We start from the raw sequence: 23982 nt of genomic DNA on the forward strand, positions 1-23982 counted from the left end.
TTGAGCTTTGAGTCAAGGAGTAACTTAATAGACAACATCTGAGTGTAACAGTAGGTGAGGCACATCCAAATATAACTAGATGCATTGGCCTCTTGAATCAGATGTTGAGCATGTCTACCAAAGTGAGGGGTTTATGTTGACTTGCTGAGATGGAATAATTTAGGGTAGCAAAGCTAAAGCAGCAGCCCTGGAGGCAGTCTTCATCCTTGATTGACACACACCCCTAATTTGCTAGAGACCATGAAACCAAAGAGTAAGTGAAGTTCATCTTCCTGGAGTGTCAGGAATTTTGAGGAAATAATGATTTCTTTTAAACTTCAATCTCACATAAATATATTGTGAAAATGCAAAATAGACATAAACTTAAAACACAAGACTTAAGAAAGGGGGCTTCTTTGGTGCATATCCTCGACATCCCACAGTCATCAGTGTTTATTCTAGGAAGGAAATGTATGAAAATGGAGAGTACATACTGTCCTTTCAGTCTGGAATTCAAATTTACCTTCAGCCTCTCACTAAAGTGTCATTTTGGGGAAGTTGTCTAAATGCTCTGAGATTTAGTTTTCTCATCTTTAAAAAGTGGTCTCATATTACACTAACATTTATCTCAAGTGTTGCCACAAATTAGAGAGGGAGTAGTGAGACTTTGTCCATACCTGGCTAGATTGTACCCTTCTCTCTACTCCTGCCCTCTGAAATTATGTGAAATCGTTTAGGCATAAGTTAAAAAGGAGGAAGAATGGGAGATCACCCATGTTTTATTACAGACTTGCATTCAAGTTTGCGTCTTGTGAGTTAATTCCTTCACTACTACTCTAGTCATGATGCTGTCAGAAAGTCTAGGAAAGAGTCTACCCTGAGAACACAATGTTCGTCTCATATAGGACTCCTGCCTAGGGAATCAGGCCTGGAGAGAGTCTTCATTTGCTTCGGTTTTCTCAATACAGTGAAGCTGAGTAAAAACAATGTTAAATTGGAGGGCTATCCTGAAGTGGTAGCTCAAGTAGCCCCACCACGAGTAGGACAAGAGGGTGCATGAGGGAGCCAGCCAGGGACTCCCAGGAGTTCTGGTGGAAACAGGGCAGGAGGATAGGGGCCAAGTAAGAGAACTGCCGGAGACTCTCTGGAAATGTATGGGGGGAGAATTTGGGGTCAGAGGATTAGTTTTGTTCTAGGGCTCACTGTTGTCTGAGGGTAGCTGCAGTGTGGGAGGGAGGTGGAACTAAATGGTGGTAATAGGGAAGCCATCTCTGAGCAGTGGTGTTGGGCTATCTTCCACCCAGTGGTTCATACAAGGGTGTTTGCAAGCTGGACGTTTATAATTTGGGGACTATTTAAAGGTTAGTATGTTCTATGGTATCTCCATTTATGGTAATTGTATAAATATGGAATATTTGTATTAATGATTATTTACTGAATGCAAAGCACAGCAAGGACACCAAAATGAGGCAAGACCCTACTATTACTTCATTCACTTACAGTATTTAGCACCCACCACATACCAGGCATTGGGAATATAAAATAAAAAGTCCCATGCATGCCCCTCAGGATATGCGTTCTACCGAAGACTATGTATATCATAGTCATTCACTTCAAAAAAGGTCTACATGAAATGCATATTCTAAGTATTCATTTTTATTAATTTAAAAGCATATGTCAACCAAGTTTTTTTTCATCTCCTGATTTCTCAAAGGCCCTAGAACACATTTTTAAAAAACAAAAAATCCTTAAAAGGTGTGTGTATGTATAAAATCTTGGCTTGATTCCATATACAATTAATATATAGAATCCATATATCTCTATATATCTATATATGATAAATATAATATTGACTTGATTATATACACACATACATATATGTGTATATATTATATACACAGTGGGGCCAGTATTTTATCAGTGGGCCCAATATATATATATATAAATATACATATACACACACACACACATATATATGTATCAGTGGGGCCATATGTAATATATACACATGTATGTGTGTGTGTGTGTGTGTGTGTGTGTGTGTATATATATATATATATATATATATATATATATATATATAAAATCTTGGCTTGATTCTAAATCTTTTGAATCAGATTTCTGCTCCTGAAGCCCAGGAAGCTGCTTTTTAGCAGACTCCCAGTGTGATCCTCTGTAATTAAAAGTTGAGAACTATAGAGTCAACTCTCTCCTTAATATTCTCCCTTATCGTAAGATAGATGACACCAAGGTCTTTAAAGGCAAAAGTAGAAGAGATCACATCTGCCATGAAATTTCCAAATACAGTCTTTCTAAGTATGTGTTGGTGCATAAACTGATTTGTTTTGACTGATTTTATCAGTGGGGCCAATCCACAAAACAGCCATGTCAATCAAAAAGTCATTTCCTTTTGTTTGTGTTTTAACATTCACCAGCCTGGGGATTGTCACAGACAAAGGTCACCTGATTACAGTAGCAGGCAGTTGGGTGGCTTCTGTCGGAGCCACACTGAAGACATCCATCAAAGAACTTTTCAGTGGGCAGGTCAGTGCTTAATGAAAGTGTCAGTGGCTTTCACAGAAAAGTTTATCTTGATCCCTGTTAACACTCTTGATAATAAACTTCAGACTTTCTCAGATAAATCATCTTTCTAAATTTTTAAGTTGGCAAAGGTAATCAAGTCTAAGAGGATCAAGTATACTTTTGGGGCAGTGGAGGGGCAAATCCAGAGGCCTTGTTCTCTGGCTTTTGAAAGAAAATAAAGTAAACCTGGAGTGTGCTGGGGCTTGAGCCATGACTCCCAGAATCAGAGAGGCTCAAATCCTGCTCTCACTCTTACCGTGCTACCTCGGGCAACTTTTTCAGTGTAGCCAAGCCATAGTTTTCTCATTTGTATAAGGAAGAAATAATAATAAGTAACATTTATTGCATGTCTATTATGTACTGAGCATTTGACATGTACTAACTCACTGAAGCCTCACAGTAGTGTTGTAATGGAGATGATAATATGACTGCTATCTTATAGAGAACTGTAAGTTAGAACTGTAACTGGGGAATAGAAAACAACTTCATAGAGTTTTGGAGAGCATTAATTGATAATATTTGGAATGCTTAGCATAGGGCCTGTTGCTCATAAATGCTAAATAAAGACTACTATTAATATGAATTTATTATATTCACTTTGTTATTTTTTTTTCTTTTTAAGCCTTCTCCAATAGTTATTTCAAAATTCATAACTTCTTTGGTATGGACCCTTGGGCTAGCAAGTTAATTAGGATGTATTATCTGAATGTATATATAGTGCCTCACTCTTCACACTTCAAAATAAGAGTCTATTGGTTTCTCTCTCTTTTTTAAATTTTTTACTGTTTGTTTATTTTTAAGAGAGAGAGAGAGAGCGCAAGCTGGGGAGGGACAGAGAGAGAGGGAGACACAGAATCTGAAACAGGCTCCAGGCTCTGAACTGTCAGCAGAGAGCCCAATGCAGGACCTGAACTCATGAACTGTGAAATCATGAGCTGAAGTCAGTTGCTTAACTGACTGAGCCACCCAGGCACTCCAAGTCCATTGGGTTTCTAAAGTTAATTCCAGGAGATAATACTCTTTATTTCCCCAGTACGTGATTCTGACTCATTACACTGGGCAGGACCAGAAAGCACACACCACCAAGGAGAGGTTTTACCCAAAATATTACTAATTAGTCATTTTTATTACATGCAAGGGGCACATAGTAGGTGCTTTGGCTGGAGTGATTCTGCACTTTGGATAATTGATTCAAATGTGAGTTCCATTGGTTGGTTGCCCTCAGAAAGGCAGGGCAAGAGACAGTGGATGGTAGAGAAGAAGCCGAATTTCTGTCTGGTACTGGGGAGAGAAGACAGAGCTGGAGCTGAAACTGAGCTCTTTCCCTCCACTTAAGAGTTGTATGATCTTGGGCAAGCCACAGCAAGTACTTATATTGGAAGTACCTACATAGGGCTACTTTGAGAAAGTACACGAGAAGCTAGAGAAAGCTCCTAGTAAATTGTCTGTCACATAACAGGTACTCAATAAATTACACTGAAGTATCAAGATTATTTTTTATTATAAAGACCAATATTTTAGATATACTAGATAGGATAAAAGCCAATCTTATGACTGAGCAGTCCACACAGACAGTTTATAAAATTATAAAATCTAGTAAGACTGGTATAGGACTAAATAGCATACAGAAACGACTGGTTTGAGAGGCCATGGTCATTTATTGTTTCCTTTCAATGAACCAATACATGTTGAGGCTTTTGGAAATTAGAAAGAAGGGGCTGTATCTAAAGACAACTCCTTAACCGACTGAGCCACCCAGGCGCCTAAAGACAACTCCTTCCAGGGCACCTGTGTGTCTCAGTCGGTTGAGTGTCCAACTTTCAGTCACATTGTAATCTTGAGGTTTGTGAGTTTGAGTCCTGCATCAGGCTCTCTGCTGTCAGTGTGGAGCTTGCTTTGGGTTCTTTGTTCCCCTCTGTCTGCCCCACACCCCTCTCTCAAAAATAAACAAACATTAAAAAATCTATTAAAAAAGACAACTCTTTTCCTATTTTTCTGTGAGAGCTTAGGGTCACTGATGCAATACTGCTTAGTCTTGGTAGAGAGTATTTTTAGAGTACTTACATAAATAAATTCCTTCATAATGGGAAAGGAATGGCAGCTGTGGTCCCAAAAATTGTGGGAGCTTGTTCTCAGACTCTTGAAATCTCTTAGGGGTGTTGACAGAACCTCAAAAGGCATGCCTACATGATGGTATTCCTATGGGGACTAGGCTCGTGAACAAAGGTTCCCAGACTCAGCAGTGGTGCCAGGCCCCGAGCCTGCTGTAAAATGGAAGAACTGTCAAATGAGCCTCCTGTCTTATACAGTGGATTCTCAGTGCTAACCCTTGTGGACTGAAAACTTAAGATGACTCCCTGGTACCTTCACGCTCTGTACACTTGACCCCCACCTGTGATACAACAACCACTCATATAACTTTGGGGAGAGGGGGCCCTAAGATGGTCCCTGACTGTATTTCCTGTCAGCTTGGAGAATTGTGGAATAAACAAAAGACATACATATTACTTGCACACCCACGTGTAGAGTAAGATTCATATTTTCTACATATGATAATCAGACAGTTGTCAGGATTTGTGATAGCACTAGATAAAATTATGGCACTTTTTAATGCTTTTTTTACTGTTAACAGGAACTCTGAACTTGTCTCTTTAGTAGAACTTGGGAGTTCTAAGTACTGAATAGGGCAAGAAAGCAGAGATTGGAATTTGACATATATATATATATATATATATATATAGCTTTTACGAAGCCATCATCTTTTTTCAAATACAGCCTACCCAAGTCTCTTATCTGAGTTGGTTTTAAAAAGCTATTTTGTGTGAAAAATTGTATCCAATTTTTTTCTTGCACCCTGTAGATATTCTTTCATGGACTGATGAACAGAGTATAAAATCTGTTATAGAAATTAAATAGTGTAGTGGGTAAAAGCATGGGCTTTGCTGACAGATATACCTCAGTTCAAATTTCAGTTCTGTCCCTTCATAAATAAGGGTGACCTCAGGCAAGTCAAGTTTTCCTCTTTGAACCTCAGTTTTTTCATCAAGTAACAGAGATAATGCCTTCTCTTTGGCTTGTTATGAGGGCTGATTTAGGTGATGTGAGTAATAAGCATTCTAAATAGAAGCTTTTATTATTTTTTAAAGATGCTCCTTTTCTCAAACCATTTAGTCCCCCTCTACAACCCCTAAGTTTTAGAGTTTAAAAACAAAAAGCCCTGTGGAAGATTAGACAAAAGATATTTCCATATACTGAATATTAGGAGAAGATAGTATTATCAAACTATATGGTTTACACTTGATATGATAGAACAACTGTATTCGTTTAGTACTTTCTCTTAGTGGTGGTTTCCTGAATCAACGTTAGCTAAGAGAATTCACACAGTTCAAATAAATCTTAGAGGGCTGGAGAGGACTTTTCTCTAGTCAAGTAGATCATGTTGGAATGCTGAGTTAACATCCATACATATGAAAACATTTGGATAATATCTCTTGCTACCAACTTAGGATATTCATGGTATAAAAATATTTGCAGCTTAGATGAGACAAACCTGGAGAGAATGAATGAATGAATTCACATATATGTATGACTATAGTGAAAAATATATAATATACTATATATATTAGAATACAGTGCCAATTTTTATCAGCTTTTATCTTTTAAATGAAGTTCATAACATTGACTTCTTGGGCTTTATTTAGTTCCATGTCATGTGAACCTAAATGAATCCGATCAGACGAGGTATAGCAAACGAAAGAAAATGATGCTGGTTAACTTACAACAAAGTCAGATGTGTGTTAGAAAGGGCAAAGGTGAAATTGATTAGCAGGCTATAGAGTAGCTTACAAAATTAAGGAAGGTCATTGACCAGACCAGGAGGGAGCAAAAAGCAGGAGAGCTCAGATATCCTGATGAGCAGGCTGACTCTCCTAAGACCAACTTTTTCTTCTGTGAACTCATTCAGCTTGAGAGATAAGGGTCCACCCACCTTGTCTAGCTCAGGTCATGTGCTCACCTATTGTTAGTGGAGGGCAGGGAGCCTTGATTGACAGTTCCACTTACGCTGTGGCAAACAATTTCAGGTGGAGAGGGGGACTACCCCCCACCTCACCCGCATCAAAATAGCCTGCTTTTACCACACATAAAGGAACGGATGCAAAAAGAAGTATAGGCTACTGTACAAAAAGCACATAAATATATTTGTCTATATTCACTTACATAGCATGTTCATTTAACCAGAAAGAAAAGATGCCATGGGCTTAGAATAATAGCCAAAACCATCTTAAAAATATACCTTTAATCTACAACTTATCCAAACTCATAAGCCACCATGTTATGCACATTGAATTATCTAAAAGTTAATATCTAATGTAAATATCCAAGATGGCAAGATAAAACTCATTAAATGGAATAGTGTTCATTTGAAAGGTTAATTTATTCATACCCGATGCAATGGCTATTTTGGTGTTCACATCTAATAGCAGCAGCAATAAAAACTTTGGCAATGCTCTTAATTTATTAAAGGCTATAGCTAGTAAATATTTAATACAGCCCCAAACATTTTAATTTCCTTTCCATTAATATTTTACCTAACAGTTTCTCTCTCCTATAATCAATTTAATATTTTTAATGCTTAATATTTTAATTGGTCTTCAATTTGGAAATATGGAATAGGAATTTAAGCTTAATATATGAGATTGTATCTACAAGCTAAAGAAAAAGTTTAAAATATGTAAACCCCTTAGGAAATGGAAAATTATTCTAAAATGTATGCCATAAATTTTATATTAAATGAACACTGAATCATAAATAAAGAAGAAACATTTCTTTCACATCTTTAATATTCAACAATTATGTCTCTCCTTAATATCCTTTGGCATTAAATTTAATTGACCCTGGTTGTGTCAATTAGAAGCACTTGTATTATTTATGGATTTTTTATGAATTGTCTTTATCAGGTTTGTAGAGCTTTAGGCCACTTGCTTATTTATCACCTTGTTCATCAAATCCTCATCTTAAAATATGGGATTTTTGAAGTAGTTTTTAATACAATAAAACATCCACTCTTACTTCTATATCCTAAGGTAGGATTTTTTGTAAAGGACCACATAGTAAATATTTTTGGCTTTGTAGGCAACATACTATCTCCATCACCTCTTCCTCTTGGCAACCTTTTAAAACTCTAAAAACTATTCTTAGCTGAATGGCTGTACAAAAACAGGCTGCAAGCTACATTTGACCCAGAGTCTTGGTTTGCCTACTCCTGTAATGCAGCATTTTATAAAAAGATGCTACATACAAAAGGCTATAAAGATAAGTTGGTAAGTTTAAGTAGTAATTTTAAATGAACTACTATAAGAACCACCATTTAACTCAGGAAGTGGAGCATCCTAACCAGTGCCTCAAACTCTTCCTGTGTGCTGCTTCCAGAGTTAATAATATCTCTTTGAACATTGTCCTGAATTAATGTATTTTTATCTTTTTTCTTTTCACTGAATTCCTTTGTAATTTGGTCAGCTTGTCAAAAAACACTTCTTAAGGCTCTTGTGTTCCAAACACTTTTCTAGGCTCCCAGGGAGCTAGTGATGAACATACATTATGCATTCATAAGGAAATAATACAAATTCAGTACTAGCTGAAGGTAGGAAATGATGGTGGCTTGAAAATGGTATGGTAAGAATTGGGATATATTTTTTTAAATAGTGCCATTGGACTTACTGATGTATTAAATGTGAAGTGTATATAAGAAAGAGAAATCAAGGATGACGACTACAGTTTTGACCTAAGCAGTTGAATGGATGGTGATGCTACTTAATATGTTGAGGATGAATTTGAGAGAGGCAAATTTTATAACAAAGCTTAATAGTTATATTCGGTATGTTAAGTTTTATGCTTATTAGAGACCTCATTGAAGATTTAAGTAGACATTTGGATATTCAAGTCTGCAGACACAGGACTGGATGAAATCACTCAGGGAAAGAACAGATAATGAAAGTAGATAAAGAAAGGATGAGGAATGAGGCACAAGCCCTGGAGTGAAACAAGAGTCAAAGGGAGATAAGCAAAACAGACCAAGACATGTTAGGGAAAGCACTGAGTGGGTGTGGAAGGGATCTTTGAGACTTAGGGAGGGAAGGAAACAGTGGTCCACCCAGACTTAGAAAAACAAAACAAAACAAAAATCCTTAGAGGTTGAGCAAGCTAAACCCATTCACTGTGGCAGGATTTCTTTATGACCTTGATAATGGCCATTGTGGAAAAATGGTGAGGATAAAACAGAAAGAAAAACAAAATAAGAAACCCTGGTTGTATTGAGCCAAGCAGAATGGCAGATGCACTGGCCAGAGGAGTTTGCAGTGAAGGGAGCAAGGAAACAAGGTGATAGCTGAAGGAGACATGACTTAAAGGGAACTTTAAAATAATCAGTAATATTAAATGAGATTATGTATAATTTAAAAACAAAAGGACTTCAAGAAATGTTTTAGGGCTTGTCACCATAAATCTGTGCTGGTTACCTTATGTTACATAACAAATTACACCAACTGGTATAAAACAAGCATTTATTATGCTCCAATATTTTGTGGGTTGGAAATTTGGATTGGTCTATACTATACAACAGGGATTGGCAAACGTGTTCTGTGAAAGGCAAAATAGCAAATATTCTAGGTTTTGCAAGCCCAGTGGTTACTGTCACAACTATGCAACTCAGTCATTACTACATGAAAATAGCCACAGACAATACATGAAGTAAAGTGACTGTTCCAATAAGCCATTCCTTAAGAAAATAGGTAGGTAGGAGGGAGAGGGAGGGCAGGGGCCTTGACAGCTGGCCTGGAACGCTGCAGCTCCTCAGGCGTCTCTTTCTGCCTGGGTGGGGGCTACGTGATCCCTCGAGCACGGTGGCATCAGCTTAGTTACACTTTTATTTATTTTTTAAAATTGTTTTAAATGTTTGTTTATTTTTGAGAGAGACAGAGACAGAGACGCCCAGCACAAGAGGAGAGGGGCAGAGAGAGAGGGAGATACGGAATCTGAAGCAGGTTCCAGGCTCTGAGCTGTCAGCACAGAGCCAGATGCAGGGCTCGAACTCAGAAGCTATGAGATCAGGATCTGAGCCAAAGTTGGACACTTTACTGATGAGCCGCCCAAGCGCCCCGCATTATTTACAACTTTAAAATGGAGGCTCAAAAATGTCCATCACCTGCTGAGTGGATCAAGAAGATGTGGTATGTATATACAATGGAGTATCACATGGCAATGAGAAAGAATGAAATCTGGCCATTTGTAGGAAAGTGGATGGACCTCGGGGGTGTCATGCTAAGTGAGATAAGTCAGACAGAGAAGGACAGAAACCATATGTTTGCACTCATAGGTCTAACAGGAGAACAGGAGAAACCTAATGGAGGACCAGGGGGAGGGGAAGAGGGAAAGAGAGTTGGGGAGAGAGAGGGATGCAAAACCTGAGAGACTATTGAATGCTGAAACCGCACCAAGGGTTGAAGGGGGAGGGGAAGGGGAAAAAGAGGTGGTGGTGATGGAGGAGGGCACTTGTGGGGAAGAGCACTGGGTGTTGTATGGAAACTAATTTGACAATAAACTAAAAAATAAAATAAAATAATAAAATAAAATAATAAAATAAAATAAAATAAATAAAATAAAATAATAAAATAAAATAAAATAAATAAAATAAAATAAAATAAAATAAAATGGAGGCTCTGAGCTTGAAAGTGACTGTCCCGGGAAAAAACAGGCAGAATCTGCCTGGCTCGGAACTCACGCAGTGTCACTTCTGCCATGTTCTATTTGTTGATGTAGTCACAAAAGTCCACCCAGGTATTAGGAGAGGGAAAGGAAGGAAATGTTTGCCTCTTCCTGGGAGGAGAAAGAATTTATAGACATGTTTAAAACCTCCATACTTTGTAAGGAATAAGCAAAAGGTCAGGATGTGTTTTTTTTTTTCTAGAAGGAAATTTTGAAATTTCATAATGACTCAGGTGATTTCAATATACTGGTTGAAAATGGAGAACAGTTGATGTTTTGTGGGTTTGGTTGGGCCACTAAGCATAAAAATGGATATTTGACTGCTAGAAATTGTAAATAAGCTCATTTGGGCATCTGTAATAGGCCTAATAATGACCCCAAAGATATCTGTATCCTGGAATCTGCAAACGATGCTTTCTATGGCCAAAGGAACTTTGCAGCTGCAATTTAGGATATTGGGATAGAGAAGTTATCTTGGATTATCCAGATGGGCCTAAAGCATAATCACAAGGGTCCTTACCTGAGAGAAGCAGAGGGAGATTTGACTAGAAGAGGGTGTGGGAGATACGATGATGGAAGCAGGAAGTTGGAGGAATTCGAGGAAGAAGCCACGAGCCAAGGGCTGCAAGTAACCCCTCAAAGAGAGAAAAGCCAAGGGAAGGGATTTTCCCTCAGAGCGTCTGGAAGGAAAGTGCCCTTGCCTACACCCAGATTTTAACCTAGTGAAACTGACTTTAGACTTCTGACCTCTAGAACTGTAAGAGAATAAATTTGTGTTGTTTTAAGCCAGTGAGTTGCTGGCAATATATTAGAGCAGCCCTAGGAAATGAATGCAGCCTTCTACAGAACTTCATGAAACATTTGGCTGACACAGTTGTTTGAACATGACCTAAGTTATAGTGACTTAGGAGTTTTCTGTAAGTCTGTGAGGGTTAAAATGAAACTGTAAATGGAGTACTTACTCATAGCAGTTGTTCCAAAAAATGTAAGTTAAATGAAATATATGTTAAATAAAGGATTAGAAAGTAGGGAACCAAAAAAAAAAAAAAAAGGAAAAAGTAGGGGACATGGCATGGTGAAACCAGACAGTGAAACTGGTAAAAGCCATAAGAAGGAAAAGGCACAATGAAGCAGGGTTGAAATTGAAAACCCCAATGGAACAGAGAATGGAATTTCTACAGGGGGACTAAAGTACAAATTTCTGGGCCCTTGGAGGCAGGATGAAGTTGTCAAACCCCAGCACTTGAGCCAAGCCCTCACTGTGGGGCATTTACTCATTCAATCCTAATGGCTCCCCGTGCCCTAAGCATGGACTTTGGCTCATTCCCCAGGCACACAGTGAGGCAGAGCGGACTCTAACAAATACACAGGGAGGTCACAGTCTTCTTGAGTATCCTCACTAATTGACAGTTGTGAAAGATTGAATTCTTTTTAAATAGCAGTATATTAAATGCCAAACTTCTAACGTTAATGATTTAAGGATATTTTTACATGGTAGCTAATGGGAACCTATAGACTAAGGGGGAAAACACATTCAGGTTCTTAATACTCAGGTACCTTACTGAATCTTTGTTCACATCTACACCAGCCGTCTCCATCAGCCGTTTCCATCAGCCGTCTATATCAGCCGTCTACATCAGCTGTCTACATCAGCCGTCTGCATCAGCCGTCTGCATCAGCTGTCTCCTAGAAGCAGCGCAACAGAGGGCCCAACAGCATGGATTCTGGAGCAGGAATGCCTGGGTTTGAAACCCAGATTTGGCATTAATTAATTATATTGGTGACTTTGGGCAAAGATCATTCAACTCCTTTATCTGCAAAACAGAGAAAGTAATATATCTATCATGAGTTCTTGTATAATAATTGTAAATCACTAACAGTATCAGTATACTGTAAGGGCCACATATTTGTTGAATAAAGGTCTTAAAAACTTTAAGACCTTCTTAAAGATATTAAAAACTTTATGAATGGAGTTCCCAAGAAAGCACATTCATTTACACTCTGTAAATTGCCAAATTTTCCCAAAGGTTAGCATTTTCCTGTCTGGTATTTTCCATGCTTATTTTCTAAGAGTCCCCATGATGAATTTCTTTTTTTTTTAATATTTTTTAAATTTTTATTTTTGAGACAGAGAGAGACAGAGCATGAGTGGGGGAGGGGCAGAGAGACAGGGAGACACAGAATCAGAAGCAGGCTCCAGGCTCTGAGCTGTCAGCACAGAGCCCGACGTGGGGCTCAAACCCATGAACGTGAGATCATGACCTGAGCTGAAGTCGGAGGCTTAGCCAAGTAAGCCACCCAGGCACCCCCCATCATAATGAATTTCTACTTACTATTTAACAAATGCCAACAGAGCTCAGGCCTGTGAAAGCCCTGTGAATCCATATGGTGCAAATGAGTATCAGTAATGGTGACCGTAAGGGTTTCATAGTCTGTGAGTGAGAAGAAAGCTCACAAGTGAAATCGGAAATGAGGCACTTCTTCTGCCACTTCTAAATCACTTCAAACCCTTTCAGACTATAATAAAGTGCTGGGGATGTGAATCATAGCTTTTGCCTCAAGGTGGAGAGGTGAAAACCTTACTGGCTTTGCCAGTCTGACAGAACTGCATTCAAATCCTGACCCAGTCCTTACTAACTACATAATAGGCAACTTAGTTACATTTTATTAATCTAAAAGGGCCACTTTGGCTGAGTTCTAAAATACACATAAATATATACATCCCAACAATTCAGAAAATTATAACTATCCTTGGCTAAGCAGCAACAGACTGTATACAGTTTGGGTGCTCAGAAGTTGGAGTATCTAGGAATCAGGCACACACATTTGTACATTTGTATTTTGCGGTGAGGAAAGGAACACAGTGCTACTTCAAGCCTGTCTTTTGGAAACTTTTATTGACCAAAGCGTTCTGTCTTTTGTTTAGTCTTTTAGAAGTTGATATCCTTCAGGCATTTCTTTTAGCAAATCTGGCACATACTAAACAGAAAGGGCATAAATATTTTTCAGTCTTTCTAGTGAAAGTAGATGTGCAGTGTTTAAAACAATGGTGACTAGTCAGATACCACTTTCCAGTAACAAGGTCCCAGGAACTGATTTCAGAAGATTTTATTCCCTGCTTCCCCCACAGCTAACCCCAGAGGAGGACCTGACCCTGCAAACAGCTGGAATCATAGTTACTCTCTTCATTTCCTGTGTGACCCTCTAACTTCCTTCTAACCCCATCAAATAATTCCACAGCCACATCAGTGTCAGGGCTCTGGATTTATTTTGCTCTCACAGAAACTGATGTCTGAGAGAAAGAGGTTTTTTGGTCTTTCAAATTTTGACTGCTTCTTCCTAAATGAGACCACTTTTTATAAAGATATTCATGGTATCAGGTTAGTTATCTAAAAATACTGTGATTTTACCCTGGATATAAATTGAATGGGGAAAGGGCTAAATTAGGATGACGTACTATTGAGTATCTCATTTTTGGGAGACCAGGAGGTTTGGTTTACTCTTTGGTTTTTCCTAAAGGAAGAGAAATCCCACCCTTTTAGACCCAATATTGATCCCATCTGTAAAGGTCAGAGATCCATCTATCCTGCCTCTTTTAGCCTGCTTCTTTCCAGCAGCATACTCTCTGCACCATAATTTACTCTTTTTCTTCATTCCATTTTTGTCTTGTTCTATTGAATAAAGGACATTTCCTTTAGTCTTGTTCTAATATCCCAGTATCATAACTGATATAAACTGGCAAGTGACCTAAATCCAGAGTTCTGGTGAGTCATTCCCTAAGATTAAAGTCAGGACAACATAGATTGGCTATTAATCTCCTTTACAGTTCAGGTAAGAGGCTGATGATACTCCAGAAGAGTAGGTAAGTAAGAAAGCAAATGAGGAATCTTGAAGAATTCTAAATTCCCAAAACAATGTCATTATATTCTTCTATCTCTTCCCTTAAGTCCATTCCAGGAAAACAAAATGTGTCCTAGTCAGCATTACAACATTACAATAAAAATTATAATAATTTCCATCCCATGAAACTAAGACGTGGGAGACAGAACATTTGTTTTGAAGTCTGGGTATGTGTGTGTATGAATGAATGGTAATGTCATAAATTATCTGGTGATTGTAACTGATTATGATAAGCCTTCTCAAGGGGTCTGAATTCCCCAGGGAACTTTGCCCAGGATTTCTCAATTCTTCTGAGACACCATTGAAAAATGGTGACATGAATAAAATAACTCAGGAGCTGCACGCAATTCTGTGTGCTCTTCTGGATGCAGCGCTATTCATATTTTGCTATAGGTGGTTGATATTTAAGAAACCCCGGCCCCATGACAAGGGTTTCTGATTTGTTTTCACTGTTTGTATCTCATGATATGGTATGGAAATTTGGGACTAATTATTTAATAATGAGCCAGAGCTTGACTGATAGAAACACACTCTAGAACCCGATTGGTGGAGCCAGAGAGAGAGATGTCATTTTTAAAGAAATAGACCATGAGAGATTTAGAAAACAGTTGCAGAGTGAAGAGCAGAGAAGTAATGATGATTATTCGGAAAGAAGAGGGACAGTGGGACTGGAGACATAGAGGAAGACCTGGATAGTGTTTATAGACATCTACTAATAAGGAAAGGGGGTCCAGTGGCTAAAAGGGAAGAAATAGTTTGGATTTGATCTGTACCTACAGACTAATTAGCAAGGACCCAACTTTTCCAGGGACCAGACTTAAAATAAAATTGGCTTGGAAGAAAAGAAGGCTGAGTTATTAAAGTATATCCAGCTAAATTATGCAACTAAGCTATTTGTAACTCATTTCCTTGGGTATATATTTTATAGATAATGTGTTCATGTGTAATAAAAAAGATCTTGTACTATAAACTATAGTTATGATTTGAATGACTTGCCTAAGCAGGATGAGGAAGAGGATCCTGAGTCTCTTGATAGCAGCCGCCAGGTCAGTTTAAAAGAAATAAAATGTCTTAAATTTTGGTTTGCGGCAATAGAAGGGATTCAGAGTAAACACAGGATCCCCCGAGTGGAGTATTGTTATTGTTCATTTAGTATTAATGCCTTCTTCTAAAGATGCTATAAATTGAGGACCCACTAATGTTTCTGTTTGTTTGTTTGTTTGTTTAATCCATGGGTTTTAAAGAGTAAACTGTCACAAATCAAACTCAGTCCTGCTCTTAATAACATTGTGGTTATAGGACTAATTTTTGCACATAAAGTGGTACAAAACTCACTGTATTTTCTTCTTCACTAGTTGGATTAATGCTTTAAAATGATAGCAAGAAAAATTGTGAAAAGTAGCCCAAATACTCATTTCTTTACCTAATGTCTCTTTGCTTAGCAATTTTCTTCACTGTCATTTTTCAGTGGGAAAAATACCTAAAATGTACCGACTGAAATTCAGCTGAGCAGAGTAATTTAAAACAAATCAATAGGCATACTAATAATAAGGTAAACAAATGCAATAAAGCATTTGTTTCTAATTACCACTTCATCAAGTTCCAGTTACAAATTAAGTCTCCTTTATTTCAATTAACAATTTAATGGTGCTTTAGAGAGATAAAGAATGTTTTAAGAAGAAACCAAACCTCTGAGAAAGCACACCCAATTTTCTCCCAAAAGAAAACATGGTAAAAACATCAAGCTATAAGGAAAAGCCTGGAATAGATGATTTGTGGACTATACTGTCCACCATAGGTAGGAGATGTAGATAATGTTGTTTTTGTTTGTTTTATTTGCCAGGACCTTCTCTCCTATTCTACTGCACATGTCTCTTCTGATATCCTATATGGGGAAAGGCCAGCTAGCCTACTGTGCATCTACCTAACAAATATTATTGAGCACCTATTTTGTGCCAGGCACATAAGTGCCAGGTCATGAGGATTCAGTGATGAATAAGATCTAGTTCCTTCTCTTAGGAACTTCTCTTGTTTAATGGTAGAGACAGATATATAAACTAATAGTCATACTGTAATGTGTCTAAGACAGTAACTGAATAAGAACTATAATGAAGATTGATAAGTTCATTTACTCTAAAGTGTTATATAATTTCATCCAGAGATTTTTAAATAGAGGAATATTTCTTTTCTCCCTCTCCCTCCCTCCCTCTCTTTCTCTGTCACAGAGACACACATACACTGCTGCTATAGGTGAAACTCAGGTGTATGTGGTAAAGTTGGTGATATATTGACACTCCTGTAAGGAACCACAAACTCTGTCTATAACAGTGAACTTCTTACAAAAGGTTACCTTCTTACAAAGGTTAATTCCAATGTTAATTCTTGGCTGGATAAAGCCACAGAATGTTAGAGCTTCAGGCACTTGCTGAGTGTATCTAATTGACTCGTTTTACGGCAAGGAAACTGAGACTTAGAAGAACTAAGTCTTTGCTCAAGAAGACAAAGGTAGTCATTGGAAGTCAACAGTAGAGGTCGGCTCTCCTAATCGGTAGTACAACATGTTGGAGATACTTTATTGTTATGCAAAATGCTGGCATTTGCTTGTCATTGTCTAACTTTGTCTTTCTACAGACAGTATCCATGACTCTTACTCTCTCTGCTGTGATGATGATGGAACCTGCCATGTCAGTGGCCACATCTGCTAAATGAAGTTAATACTTTTCATTACAATTTTTTAACATTTATTTATTTATTTATTTCTGAAAGAGAGAGGGAAAGCAAGCGAGCAAGAGCAAGCAAATATGGAGGCCCAGGGGAAGGGCAGGGAGAGAGGGAGAGAAAGAATCCCAAGCAGGCTCCACATTGCCAGCCCAATGCCAGGCTCAAACTCATGAGCCGCGTGTCATGACCTGAGCTGAAGTTGGATGCTTAACTGACCTAGCCACCCAGTTGCCCCAATACTTTACATTTTTAAAATAAGATTTAGAAGGAACAGAGAAACTTAAGATAGAAAGTCATTCTGAAAATTCTTTTTTTTTTTAAATGTTTTATTTATTTTTGATACAGAGACAGACAGAGCATGAGAGGGGAAGGGACAGAGAGAGAGGGAGACACAGAATTGGAAGCAGGCTCCAGGCTCTGAGCTAGCTGTCAGCACAGAGCCTGACGCGGGGCTCGAACCCACGAATGTGAGATCTGACCTGAGCCGAAGTCAGAGGCCTAACTGACTGAGCCACCCAGGCACCCTGAAAATTCTTAAGTAGTGTCATGTAGCTTTTTTTGAAGTACATTGTTAACATGAAATAAATGTCTACTGGGCTTGTGTTGGTTAGTACATATTTTGTCTGATTCATGGATAGTGTTTTAGTTTCCCATGGTCACCACAAAAAATTATCACAAACTTGGTGGCTTAAAACAATAGAAGATTATTCTCTCGTAGTTTTAGAGACCACAGTTTTGAAATCAGTATTGCCAGGCTAAAATCAAGATTTTGGCAGTGCCCACTACTGACTACCGGGGAGAATAGGGTACTTGCCACTTGGAGCTTTTGGTAACTGCTGCTACTCCTTGGCTTGTGGCTAAACTACTCCATTCTATTTCTCTGGGTAATATTGCTTTCTCCTCTTCTCTGCTTCCCTTTTATTAGGACATATGTGAATGCCTTTAAGATCCACCTACGTAATGTAGGATTATCTCCCCACTTCAAGATCTTTCACTTAACCACATCTTCAGAACTCTTTTCTGCCAATAAGATGACATTCACGGGTTCCAGTTTTAGGATGTGGATATTTGTGAGGGGCCATTATTCAGCCTACCACAGGTGGATATCTGGGTGTCCATTCTTCAGAGACCATGACACAGAATTTCTTCTTGCTTTCGTTCCATTAGTTACGTGTAAAGCACATGATTACTTTACTTGAATCTTTCAGGGGTTTTTTTACTAGAATTTTTTTTTTTTTTTTTTTTTGCTGCATCTCTCAAAAATATCTTACTATTTTTCTCATGGCCTGTCACTTATGATATTTTTTTTCCTAAGTGTTTGGCCATCTATCTTGGCCAGTGCTCTGAAGGAATCAAAATCGTTTTGGAACTGAATAAAAAATCAAGAGGAAGAATCAAGAGATCTGTGTTTTACATGTTAAAACTTTGTTGTTATTTATGTCTATTTTTATAGTCAGAAGTAATCTGCTGACCATGACTGCTATATTCAAGGAATCCGTGTTCTTATTCCCAACCAGATGGGCAGACAAGATGGCTAGGTGCTTCCATAATCACCACTGATTCACTGTCAGATGGATCCATTCTCTATGACAAGTTTTCAATATTATAGATTTTACCAACTAAAAAGGCATCCACTCCTCCTCTGTACAAAAAAAAAAAAAAACATTGGTGAAGAGGAATGACAATCAGAAGCCCTGTGGCAGGAAAGTAAATATAAATGTACCCTTCCGTGCTGTGAAAGAACCTCTGGGCTAGAGGTGTACTCGTCAGTATACTTGGTCTGGTTTTCTGATGCCTGCTGATATCTAGGCATACAGGACTGGAAGGCACCACAGATTGTCATGCATAAAGCATGGAGTTCAGCAAACAGGCCATTCAGGAATAAGACTTAGTATTGGTCAGGGTCATTGGACTGAGAGTTACTGGGAGACGAGAGATGAGACTGGTTTCCTGAGCAGAGTGACTGGGTTCCAGCCTCATCGTGACCTCTGGCCCAGGTTGGAACAGAGCTCACTCCAAATGGCAGAGGAGTTAGTGGGAAAGACTAAAACCAGGACTTTCTTGACTGCGTTGATCCCTACCGCTGTATTCACCAACTTCCTACTGACATTTTTTGTGAAACAAGCAAGTTCTGCTCCTCCTAGAGAGAGCAGCTATAGTAAATTCATCTTCATTCATGGCAACTCAACTCATACTGTAAAAACATAGTGCTGTTTAAACTTTTTAATTCCTTGTCAGATGTCAAATGTAGCATGAAACTTTTCCTATATAAATTCCTTTCCTATGTAAATGGTACTTAATCTTTTCTTGAAAGGTAAAGATATGGTTATATTCTTTTCTTCTCCAGTCCAAAGAGAACCATATTTCTCTCAGATTGTTAGTTTTTTCTTTCAAGAGCATTTCAAGAATTACAAATGGTAATATACTACTATTTAAATTTTTTTAATGTTTATTTTTTAGAGAGAGAGAAAAAATAGAGCATGAACACAGGAGGGGTAGAGAGCGAGGTAGACATAGGATCCAAAGAAGGCTCCAGGCTCCGAGCTGTCAGCACAGAGATTGAAGCAGGGCTCGAACCCCCAAACCATGATCATGACCTAAAGTTGGATGCTTAACCGACTGAAGCCACCTGGGTGCCCCTGCTATTTTTACTTTGGAACAGGACAAGCTATAAAATCAAGGCAAAAGAAAGGTTGAATGTGGTCTCTGAAAAGTCAGCTTTAGTGTATTGCAAAAAAGCATGTTAGAATAATTAGAGGCCTTGGAGCACTTGGTGGTTCAGTTGGTTAAATGTCTGACTCTTGGTTTCAGCTCAGGTCATGATCTCAGAGTCCATGAGTTTGAGACCCCAATTGGGCTCTGTGATGACAGCCCAGGGCCTGCTTGGGATTCTCTCTCTCCCTCTCTATCTGCCCCTTCCTCACTCATGATCATTTTCTCTCTTGCTTGCTCTTTCTCTCTCAAAATAAAATAAACATTAAAAAAAAAAAAAAGAATGACAAGAAGCCTTTGTTAACTGCATGACCACAAGGCTTATCAGAGAGAGCATCTGTGTCCTAATAGGTTAAATGTAAAATAATATTGAACTTGCTGTGTTGTAAGGAGGCCATCTGTTTGTAAACAGGAAAATCCATGTTAGCTGTTGTTATCCATGTGGCTTAGTTATAATAGAGAAATGGTCTTCAGCTGTGTGATGATCCTCTTATAAATGAGCAGACTAGATCAACATTTACATTCAGGTTCTAGCTTGTCCATAATTTTCTTGGCTCCCTTTCCAAATCTAATGTGGCAGCAGTTGTGACTGAATTAGTCTAACTGCTCAGACACCTGCATGTCTGTTTGGTCACCCTAGTCTCTCTTCCAAAGCTGAGTGCTGTGATCATTTATTCTCATCAGCATTGGCTGCTGTTATTGAACACTCATAGGCAAGCATCAGCACATCCCTCAGAGGACAGCTCTAAAGTCAGCACCCTATCATAAACCTACCAAGACAAGAACACCTTCCAGGCCTTCTTCTCTCAGAGGCTGGAAGGAGAAAACAAGATGATCAGGACTGGGAATGAGGGGCTTCAGTCCTGCACATTCTCTACCTTTTGCTTGATCTCTCCAAGGGATAAGGAACGTTATTATTGCTGCTGTGGCCACTCTTCTTTTTCCTCAGACTCAGGGCAGATTAGACACTATATATATTGCCTTCTTGGTTGTTGAAACACTGACATTATTCTATAATGGTTTGTAAATAATTGTTGCCTAGGGCTCCCAGTAACTCACATTGCCCAGGTGTCACAGACTTCTCAAGTCCCTCTTTCATCTCCAGCAATGAAAAGGTCAGCCTGGCACATCAGGACGTCTCCAGATCTTTCTGGTGGCCCTTTCTGATTGTGAATGGTGATTTTAAAAAATTCTTTTTAATGTTTGGTTATTTATTTATTTTGAGGGAGAGAGTGTGTGTGCATGCGCATGAGCAGGTGAGGGATGGAGAGAAGTTGAGAGAGGATCCCAAGCAGGCTCCATGCTGTCAGCCCAGAGCGTGATGCAGAGCTCAATCCCATGAACCATGAGATCATGATGTGAAAGAGATGCTCAACTGACTGAGCCACCCAGGTGCCCTAGATTGTGAATGGTGATTTGAATACCTCTTCTAGCTGTGTCCCTTTTGGCTTTCATGATAATGCAGAAATTTTCAGGATAATGTCAAGAATATATTGCTTTCTATTTGCAAATGTTTAATTTCCACTCAAGAATAAATACTGATTAAGAGCTTGCCATGACCTAGGCATTATTCCAGGTACTAGTGATTTTTCAGATGTACATCTTGTGGGTATCACAAGAGATTTTGTCTCATTCTAACTTGAACCAAAGGGGGAAAAAAACTTCCACAGATATTTATAAATCTACTATTTTCTGCTGATTATGATAACCTCCTATCACTATGACAAACTGCATCCTTTAACAGATGAGGTCAGCTTATTTGAAGACCGCTTCTCTTGGATCTTTTAACTTCTTCATCCTTGAAATCATACTTTATGCAAATTTGTGCTTTGAAAAGTCCAGGTACTTAAAAATTTACATATCACATAGAAGCGAGGAGACATGATCTTAAAACCCTATTTTCCTGGGAAAGTGTAGAATATAGCAGATGTATTCCAGAGCAATTGTGAGAAACAAAGAGATAGCCATTGTGTATCAACTGGTCAATGCAACATTCATTGCTTCCTTCAGAAAACAAGTCCTATCCTTTGTTCAACCTCAGAAAACTAGAAGTATAGTCATAAACACATTTAATAAGTTTCCTGCCTGTCCTCATATTTCCCCCTCTGTTTTCTTATAGAGTTAGATTTCTGCAAAAGTAATACTCTGTAACACTCTGTCACACTTGGGCAGACACTTTTTAAATTTAGATGCCACACAAATTCCAGGTATATTGTGAGGTCTCTGAGTTGCTTGATAAGGTTTGTATACAGTTCACACCTAGTTAATATACGATTAAATGAATATCCAGTAAAATACAAATTAAATTGGCTTTCTATCCACAAAGAGAGTTGCAATAATGATTTATTAAAACCTGTACATAGGGAAAAAGAGCTTTGTCACAGTGTTTGACTGTGTTTACCAACCTTATAATGAGTCATAGATTTTCTTTTTACTTTAAGATTGGAACTATCCCAGTAAATGAAACAGTTTGGAAAGCTGTAGAAAACAACTGGACTGTCTCAAGTCCTAAGAAGTAACATTGTGATCAAAACTTTCCCATTGTCATAAAGGTGTGTGCTTGGGGGCGGTGAGGGAGGAGGAGAGAAAGAGAGAATGAAGAGATAAAGAGAAAGAGAAACCGAATGAAAGCATGCACACTCAACAAATCTCCTATAGATAAGCCTGGCTTCCTGAGTGGCTATAGGAGCACTAGTCATGCATGTCAAACACTATTTGATACCCATTGTATGTTAGTCCGGAAGTTACAAAACAGTTCTGAATATTCTCATTTATTTCCCTGTGACTGTTTAAGATGTGTCTTTATGACACAATTTTTAGCCATGTTTATCCAGTGTTTTTCTTTTTCTCGCAGAGACTCCCATTCTTTTGCTCTACAGTTTACACAGTGTTCCTATCCCCTATTGCATACAATCCTTACCTCAGAGTTACTGGTAGGTCTGTTTGAGCTGGTCATAATGCCAGAAGCATGGGAGCTTTTTGGATCCAGATGTAACGTAACAGTTGTGCTCATCCTGGAACTCAGGCTAGAACAGGACAAAGCAGGGTAGATAACTCTCTGGGATTTTGCCAACCACAGTATCCTTGGCTGACTGGATTGTTCTTGGGAATCTTCTGATTCATACATAGAACAGCACTGTTCAAAACCTCACAAAAATCAAATGTGGTACAAGGGTTTGCTTTAGAGCTAGAGCATGGGTGTTTGTGGTAGGGTTAAGGAATAGACACATTGTCTCAAGGAGCCATTCTTGTGTAACCCAGAAAATGGTTGTGGTAAAATTGAGTTATGCCATAAACCATTCCAAATACTCTATGCAGCCAAGGGAACTTCGTTACCTCAGTTATAACCAGTGTGATGGCTCTCCTCAGAGGACTGTAAAAATTAAAGAACCATCAAGAATTTGCAAACATAGGATCGTGGAAATGTCTAGCAGATATGTCAAACACAAATTGTTCTTTTTCTAGTAGAAGAATGAAAAGGAAGCATATTTTATTGGATTCTTGTGAGTGCTAAGAGCCTTACCAGACTGTGATTACCTGGCTTCCATTCACTGAATCACAAAATCTCACAACTGGCATCGGGTACCTTGAGAACATCTGGTTCAAGTAACTTATATTGCAGATGAGAAAACAGAGGTTCTGATATATTAAATTATTTGTCTATGGTCATACAGTTTGTTTATGGCAGTGTCAACACTAGAAGCCTAAGTTTTATGATGCCATAACTAGTTTCTTTCCCGGAAGTCCAGATGGATCTGTAACCTGGAATTAGAACCTAGGAGAAAGATGGTAAAGATAGCACCCTGAGTCTTGACAGATTGGTAGGGAGCCCTGACTGAGTGATAGGGATCCTTGGATATGATAATCCAAGCTTATCATAAAAAAGGTCCCAAGGTTAAATAAAATTTCTGTCTTGGAGGAAAAAAAAAGGAAGAGAGGCCATATGCCACTCTAATGTGGGAGCACCCAGTTTTCCTATAGTCATTTTCAGCTGTGTTAAACTATAGATGATTATTGTAGGCATTGATTTTTATCAGATTTCAATTTTATTCTTTAAATAATAAATCTGGAATTAAAATTAGTGATAAAATATTGTCAAGTCAACAAGTGCCTACTGTTTGCTCCGGGCTGTGCTGGGAAACATGAGAGCTACAAAGAGAATAGAAAAAAAAAAAACCCTCATATTTTCTAGTAACCTATACTTAGCAGAGGGAATATCATTTAGTCCCCTTAATGGTATCATCATAATTTTATATCAACACAGTATTTTACATTTTCAAAGTGCTTTCAATGCATTGTCTTATTTCATATAGAGAGGGCAAAGGA

Source organism: Suricata suricatta, chromosome 2 (assembly GCF_006229205.1).
Source record: "Suricata suricatta isolate VVHF042 chromosome 2, meerkat_22Aug2017_6uvM2_HiC, whole genome shotgun sequence".
NCBI classification, from domain to species: Eukaryota; Metazoa; Chordata; class Mammalia; order Carnivora; family Herpestidae; genus Suricata; species Suricata suricatta.